This window comes from Bactrocera neohumeralis, unplaced genomic scaffold (assembly GCF_024586455.1).
Source record: "Bactrocera neohumeralis isolate Rockhampton unplaced genomic scaffold, APGP_CSIRO_Bneo_wtdbg2-racon-allhic-juicebox.fasta_v2 ctg195_1, whole genome shotgun sequence".
Taxonomy (NCBI): Eukaryota; Metazoa; Arthropoda; class Insecta; order Diptera; family Tephritidae; genus Bactrocera; species Bactrocera neohumeralis.
The window spans coordinates 177126-194463 of NW_026089912.1; the positions used below are offsets into that span (position 1 = coordinate 177126).

Here is a 17338-nt window from a genome sequence, read left to right on the forward strand (position 1 = left end):
TTACTTTCCAATTCTTTTAGTTTCATCTCCAGTTCTTTGTCTTTTAGTAGTAATTTTTGCTTTTCCCTTAACTCCACTTCTTTTTCTTTAATCATCAATTCCCTTTCTCTCAATTTCAACTCTTTCTCCTTAAAACTCATTTCTTGCTCGATTTTCTGCTGCTGCAGTTCTGGAATATATTCCTTTACGAATTGTCTTATTTATGCATTCGCTTTCGCATATAGCCGCAGAAGACGCTGACTCCTTGAGCTCTACTTCCGAATAGTCTTCGTTGTTCTCCAAACTGTCGTTTATTACTGCTGACTCAACCACTCTACCGCCGAAATTGTCATCCATTTCATTAAAAAAGTACACATTTTAAGTAAAGTGGCTGAAATATAAATGTCTAGTTAAGTACCTCTAGAAGAATGAATAACATTTAAATTCTCAAGTTCTGATGCGATTTACTAGTCGTTCCGCTTCATTTTATGGTTTGAACCATTTACACAAATTCGCAATTGTCCTCAATACTATTTGCTTCACTTCTATTCGCACGCAGAAACAGTAAAAATTTAGTTTTATTTACAAAACAAAATCTTACCCTTTTTAGTTTCGCCTTGCATACTCCCTGCACCTGCCGAGCCTTCCCACGCTTTTGCTTTGTTATATGTTGTACGCATATAACGAACCTTCGAGCGTGTCAGCTTCCAGTCCACCGCATAGCATAGAGTGAAGTAGACGTGTTTATTTTGTGATCCTCAAATTACATAGCAAATTCAGTATTGTATTGGGAAAAGATAGTTCTTTTTTGTGTGGGACATCCAGAGAGGTTAAACCACCTAAGTGGACATCAGGCCTAAAGAAAAAGATAAGTACACTTCGATTTTTAATAATATATAATCATTTGCACTTACCTTTGGGCTTTTTTTCCGCGCCAATTTGTGAAAATAAATACAATTATTTCCCCTTACAGGAGTGTGCACTTAATTTGTATTTTTATTATTCTGCCGTTTTGTTTTCTTTGTTTTGCGATCTATCAGCTGTTCCCCTTCTCGTGTTTTCGTTTTTTCTTTTGGTTGGTGCATTGCCAACCATCCCAAACACAAGTATCAGCTGTTCCTTTTTTCCTTTGGTTTTCGCATTGCCAACTATTCTAGTTTTAAATTAGACAGTAAAGTTAGGTACTGAACGTACACATCGAGGGTGTTACCAAACTATTTTTCACGCTGAGGTATGGCCTCCGAAAATAGTATTGGGCAAACACCGGATAATCCTTTCCGAAGGATTTCGAAAATATTGAGAACACCGCCTATTGGTAAAAATGAGGAACCCACCGTTGCTGGATCAAAGGAGAAATGTGATACTGCCGATCGAGTAAGCAAGGAGAATAAGCGTGAGGAATTGCAAAAGGGAGAAACGGTCAGCTTTTTTAGCAAACTGGGCAAAAAAATAAAAGAATTGGAGAGCATGATGGCCGGTCAAAGGCACATTAACCAAACCATGCGCGAACTTGTGAGCAGTATAGTGGCGTTACACGCAAAATCGGAAAAAGTAGAAAACCCACCGAGAAGAGTGATAATAGGAAAATCATCCCAAGTCACTATTGATAGAGATGATAACACCCCAAAGAGAATGCGAGAGGCATCAGGCTTTTTACCACCCACAAAAAAGCCAAAAAACGTAGCTGAAAAAGAGCAATTGTCGTATAGTGGAGCAGTAAAAAACACCCAAAAGGATACCACGATACTCCCAAACGCAAATGAAAGATGGACAGACGTGGTTAAAAAGAGGAAACCGACAGAAAAGAAAATAAAAACAAAGCCGGATGCAATCATTATCACGAAGAAAGAAGGGGCGTCGTATGCAGATATTCTGCGGAAAATAAAGAGTGACAGTGGGCTTGAGGAATTGGGTTCGAACGTAACCTATGTTCGGAAAACACTCAAAGGAGACCTTCTTTTAGAACTAAAAAATGGAGCAGACACGAAAGCCGAATCTTTCCAAAGCGTCTTGGAAGGAGTGGTTGGAGAAATGGCTATGATACAGCCTAAGACCCACAACGCTACCATTGTATGTAAAGACCTGGACGAAATAACAACCCCAGAAGAAATTTGCTCAGCACTGAAAAGGGAATGTGGAATCCAAAGTCTGGAGACAACGAATGTCAAAAGTCTGCGAAAAACGCGTAGCGGCACACAAATAGCACTTATATGCATGCGCGCTCAAGATGCTAAGGCCGCACTCAAATTGGGAAAAATAAAGATTGGGTGGTCAATCTGTCGCCTTCGAGAATATTCGACTATTCCCAGGTGTTACAAGTGTTTCCATTTGGGACACATGGCTCGTAAATGCTGCAGTTTGACAGACAGATCTTCCCTATGTACGCGCTGTGGAACTGCAGGACACTTAGCAAAGTCGTGCACAAACGTTCCGAGCTGTATGCTCTGCAAAGGGGAGCACTCTGTATTGAGCACGACTTGCCCAAAGTACCTCGAGATGATAAAGTCTCTAAGTAAATGAAGATACTCCAGCTGAATCTAAACCATTGCGCAGCAGCACAAGATCTGCTAGATCAGACAATCATAGAAGAGAACATTGATGTCGCCATACTAAGTGAGCAATACTCCCAGCGTCCGGAAAGCACTTGGATTGCAGATAAATCTGGCAAGGCAGCAATATGGTCCTGTAAAGGGCAACCTTTTAAGACCTGCTCCAGAGAAAAACATAATTGCTTCACATGGGCGAATATTCAGGGGATTTATTTTGTAAGTTGCTACGCTCGTCCCAGCGCAGCAATCGCAGAATTCGAGGATTTCCTCTTAAGGCTATCTTTAGAAACCAGAGGCAAAACACCTATTATAATAGCGGGTGATTTTAATGCTTGGTCAAGTGCATGGGGCAGCAGATGTACAAACCACCGCGGGCGGCTAATTCATGAATTTCTGAGTCAAACGCACTTAACAATAATGAACACCGGAACTCGAAACACTTACCAAAAGGGCAATAAAGGATCCATAATTGACATTATGTTTGCAAACGATTCGCTGAGCAGGCACATTAAGTGGGCGGTGTCTGACATATACACAAACAGTGATCATATGGCAATTATAGCGCAAATTTCGTACTCCCGAGATCAAGAACTTTTTAGCAGAAACCCCTGCCGAAAGCGAAGCTGGAAACAACAAGAATTCGACGCAGACCTGTTTGAGCTAGTCTGGAGTGCATCAAAGGCATCAGGTGACGGCGCCGCTCACCTGGTATCAGCAGTTCGAAAAGAACTGGTCGCAGCATGCGATGCAACAATGCGTAGAACGTCACATCACAACAAGCGGCGGCCTGTATATTGGTGGAACGAGGAAATTTCCACGCTGAGAAAGCTCTGTCACTCAGCTAGACGGCGTCTACAGCGTAACCGGGGTGAAACTAACGAAAACCACTTTAGGGAAGAATTTAAAAGCCACAAAAAGCTCCTGAAGTCGGCAATTACCCGTAGCAAAAAATCATGTTTTGAGAAGCTGTGTGAGGAAGCAAACATTGACCCTTGGGGTACTGCTTACAAAATATGTATGTCAAGATTTAGATGCATCTTTTATGGGAAAGGTTGTCGAAACATTATTCCCGAAACACGACCGGATTTCATATGTCAAGCGACGAAACGAAGCTGCAGAGTCACCCCCGCTAGTCACGGAAGACGAACTATTGGCAATAGCAAAGAAAATCAAAAATGCCAAAGCGCCTGGGTTGGATGGCATACCAAACAGAGCTCTGAAGGAAGCCATAAGCTCAAAACCTCGAGTTTTCGGTAAAATGTACAACGCTTGTATAAAGGAAGAGGTATTCCCCGACTCTTGGAAGGTACAACGTTTGGTTCTGCTCCCAAAACCAAAGAAACCACCTGAAGAACCGTCATCGTACCGACCACTGTGTATGCTCGACACAATGGGTAAAGTGTACGAAAGTATAATACGAAACCGCTTGGAGTTAGCAATCCAAAAAGCCGGCGGACTATCAGAGAGACAATACGGCTTTATAAAAAAGAGATCCACTATTGACGCACTACGAGAAGTCGTCGATACTGCGAAATGTGCAGTAAGTGGCAAAAGGTGGAAAGGTGGCACAAAAAAGTACTGCGCGCTGATTACCCTGGATGTCAAGAATGCGTTCAACTCGGCAAAATGGGCAGATATAATAAAAGCCCTGGATGAAATACGGACCCCTGAATACCTCATAAACATAATAATGAGCTATTTTAAAAACAGAAGGCTGATTTTTGATACGGACGAAGGCACCAAGAGCTACTCTATCTCGAGTGGAGTACCCCAAGGGTCAGTGTTAGGCCCACTATTATGGAACCTTATGTATGACGGGGTGCTAAGAAGACAGCAACCAGAAGACGTTAAACTAGTAGCTTATGCGGATGATCTCATGGTCGTAGCAGTGGCCAAACAATTAGCCGACCTGAGAAATAAATGTAATGAGTGCATAAATGGTCTACGCCAATGGTTCTCTTCTGTGAGTCTGAAACTGGCGGAGGGAAAAACAGAAGTTTTACTCATAAGCACTAGGAAGATAGAAGAACGAATAGAGCTCACTGTAGGGATGAATGATGACCAATAGAGGCTGTGTGCGTTCCAGCCGGCGATTCTTAATAGCGAAAGCAATGAGTTCCGTAATACTGTATGCGGCGCCAGTATGGATACAGGCAATGGATACAAAAGCGTATGCTAAACAAATAATTGCAGTGCATAGGCTTTCTGCAATTCGAGTAATAAGTGCTTTCCGGACTATATCAACCGACGCTGCTGAAGTATTAGCCAGCATGCCGCCTATTGACATCCAGGGAGACGAACTCGAGCGTCTATATCAGCTATCAACGCCTAAAACAGTATCGGCAAGGACAGATGAGAGAAACAAGAGCACTAAAATGTGGCAGGAGCGGTGGAATTCCTCATCCAAAGGGCGATGGACTCACCGACTTATACCAGACATCCACTCATGGATAGACAGACGACATGGGGACCTAGACTTTCATCTGACCCAAATACTTAGTGGACATGGATGCTTTAGAAGCTATCTTTTCAGATTCCACAACGACATTAGTCCGAACTGTCCGACGTGTGCAGAGTATATAGAAGACTCTGAACATGTATTATTTTATTGCCCTCGATTTTCGAATACAAGGGAAAAGCTAAAAACCGCACTCGGTGGTAGTTTTACGGTCGATAATTTAACGACACTCATGTGCCAATCGACTGATAAATGGAAAGCTGTCAGCGAAGCGTCAGCATTCATAATGAGCGAACTGAGATCCCTTCAACAGACTAGGCGTCCGTCAGTCCGCGCAATAGAGGAGACTTAAATGTCTTGTCCCTCCCACGAAGTAATACTTAACCGGTGGTTCCGTGGGAGAGTCTTGAGTTGGGAGTAGGTTAGGTTTAGCGGATTAAAGTTCCGCACTCCGGCTTTCGATGCTTCCCCCTACTATAAAAAAAAAAAAAAAAAAAAAAAAAAAAAAAAAAGTCCACCGCAATGTTGCTCTCCTTTGAAAATCGTCTATAATACATTTGAGACGTTGGCTTCTATAATTAAAATTATAATAGATTACTTCTAAGTTGTATTTTAATTAATAGATTTACCTCAAAATCCCTGTTTTATGACAAAAATTCAATCAATGCCTTTTCTTCTTCAAACATCCACTTTCTGGTTGGGTTGGAACGCACCCGCTTTGCTTTTGTCTAAAAGCGCTTTTAATTAGTTAAATTGTATTTAATATGCATTTTTATATTACCTGTATAACATGATATTGCTCCATTATTCTGAAAACCATCGACAAAAGAAAATTGAAAGAAATTTAAATTTAAACGCTGAACACATAAAGAGCGACAGACTGCAAACTACATACACACGTTCACGTTCTTATGGCAGGGATAATGGGATGCCCAACTCTCCTGTCACTGGAAATGTGAGAGCCGCTCACCTAACGAACTTTGACAGTTGACTGGATTGAGTAGGTTTTGACGTTATGCAATTGGAATGACTGGAACGGCCAGATTGAAATTATACGAAAAATATATGTGAACGGAGAAATTTGTTGCCGCCGTTCAAGATCGTTAATAAAAATTTAAAACAATGAAAATCAAAGAAAATGCGAAATTTAAACATATTTCATGAAACGTTTTGTAATTTGATGCATAATAGAAATCATTTTCTATTACAAATGATTAAAAACATTCATTAATTGACAACTAACAGGCTTAATTCACCTTATTAAGTATTGAAAGATCGAAAGTCAGTTGTTTTAATATATCATAAAATCATAAAAAAGGATTTAAGTGGTTTCGCCATATATTAAAAGTCCAATATATAATAATTTGCAATCGTAATAAACGTTGGGCGTTTTAATTTAAATGCCCAAAAATTCTTATTTTGTTCGATGTGGCCACAATGGAAAATGTTATAAAAAACGCTTATTTTGAGGCGCTCTCACACTGGAATAAGTTGGGCATCCCATTATCCCTGCTTATGGGCAGTGTTATTTTGACAGCTGCACGACTACACGACTGCAGGCCGACAGTTGTCGTTCTCGCTAACTTCAATATCCTCCTATTTTTGCCAACGACAGTAGGACGACAGTAGAGTTGACAGTAGAATGGAAGATAGAAAGAGGTAGAGTGGTGATGCCACTAATATGTAAAATGTAAAATTATTCACAGCTCGAACAAACTTGAAGTTATTTTACAAATAAAAGCATAAAAAAGCTCTATTATAGCTCTATTATATCATTTGTAATAACAATTGATAATTTAAAGCAAAAATATTTACCTGTTTACTTATTTTTTGCATAAAAAATTTCACTTTGAACAAAATATTAAAATTTCATTGAAGTGAAAGGTATTAGTATGGCCACAACGAAATTGTGTACATGCAAAATGGACAGCTGTGTTGTCTTGTGTACATGCCGGCCATTGTGTTGTTGTTGCTTCTCAAAATGTACATGTAGTAAGATGAACAACGACGTTTTCAGTTCACTGTCGTGCTGCTGCAGTCTGTCGCAGTCAGTGTGTTCACCACTTTAAACACAAATGTAACCACAACACAAAAGCAAACTTATGTTGAAACTGCAGAAATTAGCTGATCAGTTATGACGAACCGAATACATAGCGTTCAGAGTTGTATTTGCGTAAACTTATTTTAGTATGCAATCCAACAACAAATTTTTTACACTAGCATAAAAATTTATGATTTTATGATTTTACGATGCTTTAAGACACGTTGTGAGTACCCCAATTATATTTCACTGCACAGGCCGATTAAAAACATGAAGCAAACACTTATTATCTAATAATATCAAATGATAAAACTTATGTTGAAACTGCTGATATTTCCAATGCTATACTATGATTTCCAATGCTAGAAAAAAAAATTAATTAATTAATTGCAAAAAATTTTAAAAAAATATCACATAAAATTCATTCAGCTACCTTTTTTAATGAGCGCGAATGATTTGCTTTTTTAATCGTTTTTTTTATTACCCTATTTGCGATTTTCTTTTTGCCTTAATGACATTTATGTTGTTGCGAGATATCTTAATCGAAATTTTTGTTTTTAAATCTATTTCATTATGCGCTCTAAATTGTTTGTAGTAAAAAACAATAAAAAAAATATTTACGATTATACACGCTATACATAGCACCACTGTTTGAAATTCAATTGGGCACTATTAATGCAAGCAGTGATGTGTTTTGAAATTTCGAAACTTTCACTATTTGAGACTGCACGAGAATGAATAAAATTGAGAAATATGTTACGGAATAAAATTTCATTCGTTATTTGATACTCTCGATATTCGTACTTAATGGAAATGTAGAAAAAAATAACCCAGGTCGGTATGACACCCGGGTGCTCATGGCCTTTGGCATCCAACTTTTTTCTGCACTACCGGAAGAATGGAGTACCACGGCGACCTTAACTAAGATATATGTATGCTTTTATCGAGATATTCTAATTCAAAATCGAAACTTTCCAATGTTACAGGCAAATAAATGTAATCCAAAGTTTTAAGGGAAACGTAATAATGAATGATAATTTTTTTTTTATGTGTTTCTAATTTTTGTCTATTATCGTTCAGAGTCGAATATCGATAGTATCGATCATTGGAAAACGATCAGTACGCATTATTAATACCCTGCAATACGGAGGTAACAGATTGCGCAAACACATAGAAACATTTCCAGCTGTTCACCAACACTGTTATATTTTGTGCAATTTTCGAATGAATGGGAGAAAGCATAAGTAAGAAAGAGAAAACCTGTCGACTTTCTAGCTTATCGAAATATTAATAAGTTAAAAGAGAAAAGGCGGTACACAATTTTTCAAAAAGAAGTATTAATAACTAAGCTTGGAAATGCGCAATAGTTTGGTTACTTATTTCTTATTTGATCAATATTTAAATACGAATATTGCTTTTAAATATTTCTACACTCGTGGCCACGCAAAGTTTACCACTATACTGTTTTAGATTTGTAATAGGTCTTTTTGGTTCGTTCGGGATTTTCTTCAATTTTGTTTTTTGTTAAGATTTTAGTAAGCAGAAGTAAACTAAATTATATTATCTCATCATAATTATAGTTTTTAAATTGTTACTTTGTTTGTTGAGCAAAACTACAGGTTATAGTGTTGAGAAATATGCACAGCACTTGAAAATTTTGAGTGGTAAGCATTGCGTGGCCACGAATGCAAAAATAGAATTCAAGGCTAATTTTTTTAACTAAAACTTTCTTTTCTGCAGATTAACAAGAGGAGAAAGAATGTTTGAAACAACTTTATAAAAATGGCTGTACATTGCTAGTAGTGATATCACACGATATCTGTTTAATGTAAGTGGCACTTAGTGCATACATATGTACATAACAAAGTTAGACAAAGGAAGCTTAATAAAATTATGATCTTACTTTTTTACAGTTGCAGCGGCTTGGTGGTTATACGTTTAATCAAACCGCTGCCTTTGAAACTGCACAATGAAAGAGAAACTTTGCAATACGAGTATCATCTATGACATCGAGATGGAACAGTGAGTACCGTTGGAAACAACTGTGCTTGTACCAATAGCTTTCAACTAACGAATTTTACTAATACTATAATATTTTTTATTTGCTACAGTTACCCAATGGTTGTGTGATAAGGGTTTTGAGGCTGGGTCAGTGTTTAACACCATACAAATGGGCGATATCGATATCTGACCGAAATTGTATAAGCATATCGTGCGCGTGTGGATGTTACTGAAAATGAAAAAATGTTACAGAAAAAAAAAAAAAAATTCTAATATTCACAAATTTCAAATTCATCTTGAAGATTCGCTACAAATAAAAGATTTGGTTGTTATTTTGGCTGAGATGGCAAAGGATCGCGGTGGTGTTTGGATATGTGTAGGAAACAAGAAAATTAAGAAAAGTATTACCGACACCTTCAAGGAGCTCACAACTTCTCTATTGGTACATAACCATTTTAACCCTGAGTACTAAAATTAACCCACATTTTATGTTTTGACAAGCAAAGGTTGTCATCATTAGTTAAATATCTGAAATATTTGATATTTGCTTTTGTTCTCAGTAGGCTTAGATGCTAACAGTACCAATCACACAAACTTTGTTTTTAGAAATTATTGTGCAAATAAATAATATTGTTTTTCTCGATAAATCGTTTACCTTGAAACCCTCTCTAGAGTACGATTAGTGGATTGATAAATAAAATAACCAAATTAATGGTTATATCCTTATCTTTATTTCTTAATCAAACAACATAAAGCGTATTACTCGTTATTCGAGTTTACAACTTCTTGCTAATAGCTTCTTACTAAACAAAACTTTAATAAGTACTGTGTCTTCTACACAATCCGGCAACCCTTACATAGTAGATTGTTATCTAACCATCGCTACTCGTACGTTCTGGTAACTACGATTTTCAATGTCTTGTTTGTTATTGCAGTATATCTTTGATTGGTTGGTGTTCTAGTATTCGTGTTCACCACAGTATTGTTCCTTCATCCAATATTTTTTTCGCTTTGTCTCGTTTAATACCAAGCCCACATAATGCTCAAAACCTATGAGTTAATACCTTATGCTGGGTGCCAGCCAAATGGTAAAACATTTTCGAGTGTTGGAAAAATGTCATTGGTGTAAACCAATTTTACATTTTTCTGTGCTAAATGGAAAATAATATTTTGACAGTTAAAGTTCAAAACATACGCGATTGCGTCCTTTGAATATTTGCCTTGTTGTTTAAGTTATTAAATACATTCGTAAAATAATTTAAATCGAAAGCAAATACTTTGCATGCTAATAACAATACTAATGAAACTCGATAAACAGCATTAATGTGAAGACAATTAATTGAGAATTTTAAGCAACATGCCTAAAGTAGTAGCCTAGCTACTACGACACTATTGCATTCGGTACACATTTTTACATATATAATTACCCTGCCAGCCAAACGTGGTGAAAAAACTAGTGAATCACTAGCTTTTCACACCTTTACAACTGGTGAACCCGCAATAGGTGATGTACACTTTTCTGCTTACTCTGAACGCTATGTTTTCCGATCTTTATAACTTATAACTTTATGAGACTATGTCAAACCCCTATATATAGTAAGTAATGTATACATACATACATACATACATACATACAAATTATGTATGATGCTACAACAACATTAAATATTAAGAGTATTAAGAGAATTAAGAGAACTTATCGTGACAGCATAATATTTAATAATAAGAGAAATTAGAATAAGCCTTTCTCTCTGCTTGGTAAGTCAACCAACTTCCATGTTTTATTTAGCACTAAAACATCATATTCAGTTTTATCGCTGTTGATCACTCGCTCGAATATTTACTGTTTTTAGCTTCGGCAACACTTTAAGGAATTTCATTTGCCTCGTCCTATTTGCGCAGGGCACTCTTCCTGAATCGGCGATACGCATAAACTTTCTTGATAATCGCTACCGGATTCACTAAATGCTTTCGATTCTTCAAACTTGTCGTCACTGTCGTCTGCTTCATCTACCCTCAAGCCTCCAGATGTTTCTTCTTCGCTGATAGCTTTCATATTTTCAATCGTGTCGGAAAAATCTACTGCCTCATTCTTTATGCTTTCGATGTAAGCGACTTTTTTTAGTGAAATGGCCAAATGTTTCCAAAAAATTTACAACTGGTTTTCGACCGGACCATGCCTCGTAAGGCGTCACATCATTTAATGCTTTTGTGGGTGATCTATTACGCAAAAACACCGCAGTAGCAACTGCCTCTGCCCATAAAAATTCATTAAGTTCACTTTGTAATAATGTGCTTCGTGCCATTTCAACGATTGTACGATTTGCTCTTTCGGCAAATCCATTTTGCTGTGGAGTGTATTGCACCGTCAACTGCCGTTTTATACCCCACTCACTCAAAAAATTATCAAAGTCTTTGTTTACAAATTCACGTCCGTTGTCACTACGAATCATTTTAATCCGTTTTTCAGTTTGCCTTTCTACTAAGTTTTTAAACATTTTAAATTTATCCAACACTTCTTCTTTAAATTTTAAAAAATACACAAACATTCTCCTTGTTTTATCGTCTATAAAATTTAAGAAATAACGAGCGCCTCCCAGATATTTTGTTCGAAAAGGACCACACACCTCTGTATGCACTAGCCCAAAAGTGTCTTTTGCAACATTTTCTGTATTCTTCGGAAATGAGTTTTCTTTTATTTTGCATCTCGCACACACAATGTCTTTGCCAAATGTCATTTTTTACATACCTCGAACCATGTCTTTATTCACTAATTCCTGCAGTCTACCATAATTTAAATGTCCATATCGTTCATGCCATGATACCACCTTATCATTCGAATAATAAAAACACTTTTTATTTTCGCATTGAAATACGAAAAGTTTGTTTACTTTCTTTGCTTTTAATATTATTTCGTTGTCATTCATTACCTTTGCACAGTTTTTATCAAACATTACTTTTAGTCCATTTTCTACGGCTCTCGCGACTGACATGAAATTACTGCACATTTTTGGCACAAATAGAACATTCCGGAGAATAATGTCACTCTTTTGTGAACTTATTCGCACATTTCCTACACCTTCAGCTGTAATGTATGTATTTATTTACAACCAAAGAGATTTTCTCTTTATGCTGTTCTAATGAAATGAACAAATTTCGATTACTAGACACATGCGATGTTGCTCCGCTGTCAAGAAGCCTGGTTGTGTTGTCGAACGCCTCGCGTCCGCTGCTGCTAACAACGTAAACGAATGTTCGTTTCTCTTTGGTGACCTATGATCGAAATTGTTTCTCTTTACATTACAGTACGCGGCGATCGATATGACCGCGCTGGCCGCACTTAAAAACCTGATGTTTTGCATCTTTTTGTTTCGGTTATTCGAAGATTTTTCCCCCTTTTTCAGCGTTTTTCGACCACACTGCAAACGCTTGTGATTCAACTGTACCGCTTTCTAAGCTTTCTATAGCAACAACAAAATGTTCGTATTGCTTCGTCTTGAAAGAAGAATAATAGTTATTAACTCGTCTTTAATTCCAATTCCGACTTCTGATAATTTTTCAACAATAGATGTAAAATCATTTAAATATTTCGGCATACTTTCATTGTCACTTAACTTCATATTCAGCAGTTTCTTGTATAATGAGACTTAGGCACAGGCCCACTTGGCTGATGCAATTTTTCTAGCACTTTTCATGACTTGCATTGCTTGATATGGCTGAGCTGCGACGCTTTCACGCTTGGAGTTATTGTAGCCAATGCTTTTTCGTCGAGTGCTTCCCACTCGCCCGTAATTTCACTTTCCACGAATCAAAATTTGTTTCGTCCAATTTTTCGATTTGGTACAAGGAATTTATTTTTAATTTTTTAACGCGACACACGCATTTGCACACAAACCACCTGGGCTCATAACCTATGTATGGAAGTCACGTTTTAACTTATGGGCTTTTATTCAACGACTAACTTTTATTTATACATAATACAGAATGGAAGGAAAAACTTATACAGAGTTGTATTTTTTTATAGTACGATCTATTCGAGTTGTAATATATAGTAACCGAATACTTTTTCATCAAATTGTAATAGTACTAATAATTATTATTAAGAAATCTATAGTTTTACCTACATATTTACTCACAACGTGTCAGAAAGCATCGCAAAATCATAAAATTATAAATTTTTATACTAGTTTAAAAAATTTGTTGTTGGTTTCCATACTAAAATAAGTTTAAGCAAATACAATTCTGAACGCTATGTTTTCGGATCGTTATAACTTATAACTTTATGAGACTATGTGAAACCCATATATATATATATATACAAATACATTTAATATAAAATATTATTAATATCTGAAAACTAAGATTAATTAAATAAAACTGATAATAATATCTAAAAGAAAAAATTAATATTATCGGAAAAAGAGATTCACTTAATAAAAATAATAATATTTTCGGAAAGAGAACATTAATTACTGAATCAAAAAATGTCACCCTAGTCCTTTATCGATTATTATCTAAACAACAAAGAGAAATCAATATAATTAAAAAGTAGATTTTGGTTTGTTGTATTTAATATGAAAATAAAACAAACATTTGTATTCGCATAAATTTTCCACTGTGCAGGCCACTTTAAACACATAAAACACACATTTGTTTTCACATATTATATTTCACTGCATAGGCCGATTAAAAACATGAAGCAAACACTTAATATCTAATAATATCGTATGATAAAACTTATCCAACAATTTATATTCCCTTTTCGGGATTTTCTTTTTGCCTTAATGGCAATTATGATTTCTTATTCGCACTCATTCTATAAGATCAAGAAATGGGATAACTTTCATGGCATCTAGGTTAAAAAAATAGCCCGAACAAGTGCGCTGGTGTCAGTGCATACAGAAAAAATACGTACTGTGTTGAAATGTCTGAGGGCAAATGTTCAGCAGAGCGGCTTTTCTGAAAGCATGGTCCAAATTTGTTGCGAAATATCTGGAAATTTTTGTTTTTAAATCTACTTCAACATGCGCATTATTTTTATATTGTTTGAAATAAAAAACAATAAAAAATATTACGATTATGCACGATAAGCACACTATACATAGCACCATTGTTTGAAATTCATTTTGGCTCTATTGATGCAAGCAGCGATGGATTTCGAAATATCGGGACATTCAATATCCGAGACTAAACAAGAATTGATATAATTGAGAAATATGTTACAGAATAAAATTTCATTCGTTACTTGATACTCTCGATATTCGTACTTAATGGAAATGTTGAAAAAATAGCCCAAGTCGGTATGACACCGGAGTGCTCATAATAATTCAAAATCGAAACTTTCCAATGTTACAGGCAAATAAATGTAATCCAAAGTTTTAAGGGAAACGTAATAATGAATGATATTTTTTTCTTTTATGTATTTCTGATTTTTGTCTATTATCGTTCAGATTCAAATATCGAGAGTATCGATAATTCGAAAACGATCAGTACACATTATCAATACCCTGCATGACGGAGGTAACAGATTGCACAAACACATAGAAATATTTCCAGCTGTTCACCAACACTGTTACATTTTGTGCAATTTCCGATGGAATGGGAGAAAGCATAAGTAAGAAAGAGAAAAACTATCGACTTTTTAGCCTATCGAAATATTAATATGTTAAAAGAGAAAAGGCGATACACAATTTTTCAAAAAGAACTAATAACTAAGCTTGGAAATGCTTAATAGTTTGGTTACTTATAATATATATATTTGATAAATATTTTAAATACTAATAATGGTATTAAATGTCTGTACACTCGTGGCCACGCAAAGCTTACCACTATACTTTTTTAGATTTGTAATAGGTCTTTTCGGTTCGTTCGGGATTTTCTTCAATTTTGTTTTTTGTTAAGTTTTTAGTAAGCAGAAGTAAACTAAATTTTATTATCTCATCATAAATATAGTTTTTAATTTGTTACGTTTAATGAGGAAAACACAAACTAGCTATTCTGTTCTTATACAAATGCGGCCGATTTTATTGTTTTTAAAGTAATGCCTTGACAAAACTTTGTTTTAAACAAAAAATTAAATAAGACATTATTTTCAATTATAGTGTAAATGAAATTGAATTAAAACAAAAATTATTTTTTATCGCATGTCAGTTTTTTACATTTCGAGCTTATTTTGTAAAGCTCACTAACTTTCAAATGATGTAGTCTATAGCTGAATATGTTTTGTTTTTAATTTTTAATATTTTTGATAAATAACATGTCATTAACTTATTTCGAAATAACAAAATTTCTGTACCACAAAAAGTACCGCTACAAGTTATGTGAGAAATATGCACAGCACCTGAAAATTTTGAGTGGTAAGCTTTGCGTGGCTACGAATGCAAAAATAGAAATCAAGGCAAATTCTTTTCTGCAGACTAACAAGCAATCACAACCTCAAGAAGAGAGCAAACGAGAGAGCACTTCTCAGAAGAGAAATCGCTCCATCACAGAGGTACCCGGAACTCAGCCCAAAAAACCGAGGCGGAGTGAAGGTGAACACAGCAGCACAACAACGGCAAGGCATTTCTGCGATGTAGCCAGGGATAGCCTGCAGGTGGCCATCATAGATGGAAATTCCTCCTCTCCGAGCACAATACAGGAGAGATGGGTGGAGATCGACGTCAGATTGTCGAGTAGGGTGCTAAGCTATGTACTCGACAATCCTGCGGGTCCTCACCCGGACTCCTCTGAGACCCTCAAGGGCTACAGGGTTATCAAGTGCGCGGACCAGGCCTCGCTAGATTTCCTGACGGGTAGTGTTGCTAAAATTAGCAACGCCTTCGTAGGCCTCCATTTGAGGCTTATACCCGCCAGGGATATTCCAAAGAGACCTCTTGCTCGCATTTGGTTACCCCCTCTAGAGGAGCCAGGCGAAAAACTCCTGAGGTGCATTAAGCTGCAGAACAAATCTGTACCAGGTATAGATGAGTGGCAGCTAATCAAGGAGGAAAAACCGAATAAAGCAAGCAAGCCAATACTAGTGGCCATTTGTGATGAGTCCATTGAGGCTCTGAAGAAGACTGACTACAAAATCAGCTTCGGAATCCGCAAGGCCAGACTGAAAATCTTCCAAGGCGACAAAGCGGCTGACGAAGACGACACGGAAGAGGTCGATGACGCCAGCCAGTTGCTAAGGAATGTGGCCATCGAAGACACCCGAGATGCCCAATAGCATAAGATGCGTACAGATAAACCTGCAGCACTCGAAGAGTGCTACAGCGAATCTGACAACACTCGTGAACGAGAGGGGCATGGTGATACCATTAAAGGGCTAAACAGCAGCAACTATAACCTGTTTTACACACGGAACAGAGGTAAACCTAGGGCATGCATTCTTATCAATAAAAGTATAAATGCATTTCTTTGTACTAATTACAGCACAGCAAATATCAAAGTGGTAAAGGTGGAACAGAAGGAAAAGCCCTTCTTCTTGATCTCGGCCTACTTGGCCCATGACGAAGACTTACCACCGGCCCCGCTCGCCAGACTAGTAGAGGAGAACAGGAAAGATGATGTCCTAATAGGGTGTGGCGATAAGCCAACATTTATTTTCCCAAGCTCGGATAGGTTCCCGGGGTGGGAGGAAGTGCTTGACCTCACGCTTTCAACAGACTCAGACTGTCTCGTTGTGGATAACTGGAGGGTATCCGATGAGCCTTCCATGTCGGATCACTCCTGGATACTCTTCAGCATCCGCGAGAAGTACAGTGCGCCTCTCACATACCGGAACCCTAGAAGAACGGCATGGGGAAAATTTACCAGTATAGCAACAAAATGCCTTGAAAAGGGAAGCAGTAAGAGTATCAGAAATCCTGAGGAATTAGATTCAGAAGTAGCGAAGTTGGAAAAAATCTTAACCACAACTTTCAATAAATCTACTCCGCTAACAATTTTGAAAAAGAGAAAGTCTCTTCCTTGGTGGAACAGTGAACTCAAGAGTTTGAGAACACAACTAAGGAAAGTTTTCAATGAGAGTTTTAGAACCAAAATCTGGCAGCCATATAAAGACATTATGAAAGAATAAAAAAAAGCAGTCAGGAAAGCTAAAAAGGACTCATGGCAATCTTTCTAAACATCGATAGAAGTTGCAGAGAAGCCGCTAGGCTGAGTAAAATGCTATCCAAAGATCATATTAATACTGCCTACATTAGGGCTGAGGGAAGCGATTGGACCTCCTCGGCAAAAAAGTCTCTGGTGGTACTAATCACAACGCACTTCCCCGGGAGTCAGCAAACACCTTCAACGAGGGTTCAACCAGAACCACCGCTG

The 17338-nt window shown here is 37.1% G+C and overlaps 1 long non-coding RNA gene and 1 pseudogene across 1 annotated transcript; one reads left to right on the plus strand and one right to left on the minus strand.

Annotated features, from left to right (window-relative positions):
- Nucleotides 1-237: 237 nt before the first annotated feature.
- On the minus strand, nt 238-5791 carry LOC126766642 (uncharacterized; annotated as a pseudogene).
- Nucleotides 5792-8224: 2433 nt separating this feature from the next.
- Nucleotides 8225-9637, plus strand: LOC126766646 (uncharacterized). Its single transcript, XR_007668935.1, has 4 exons — nt 8225-8691; nt 8768-8855; nt 8941-9049; nt 9139-9637. It is a non-coding gene; the product is annotated as an uncharacterized LOC126766646 (long non-coding RNA).
- Nucleotides 9638-17338: the final 7701 nt, after the last annotated feature.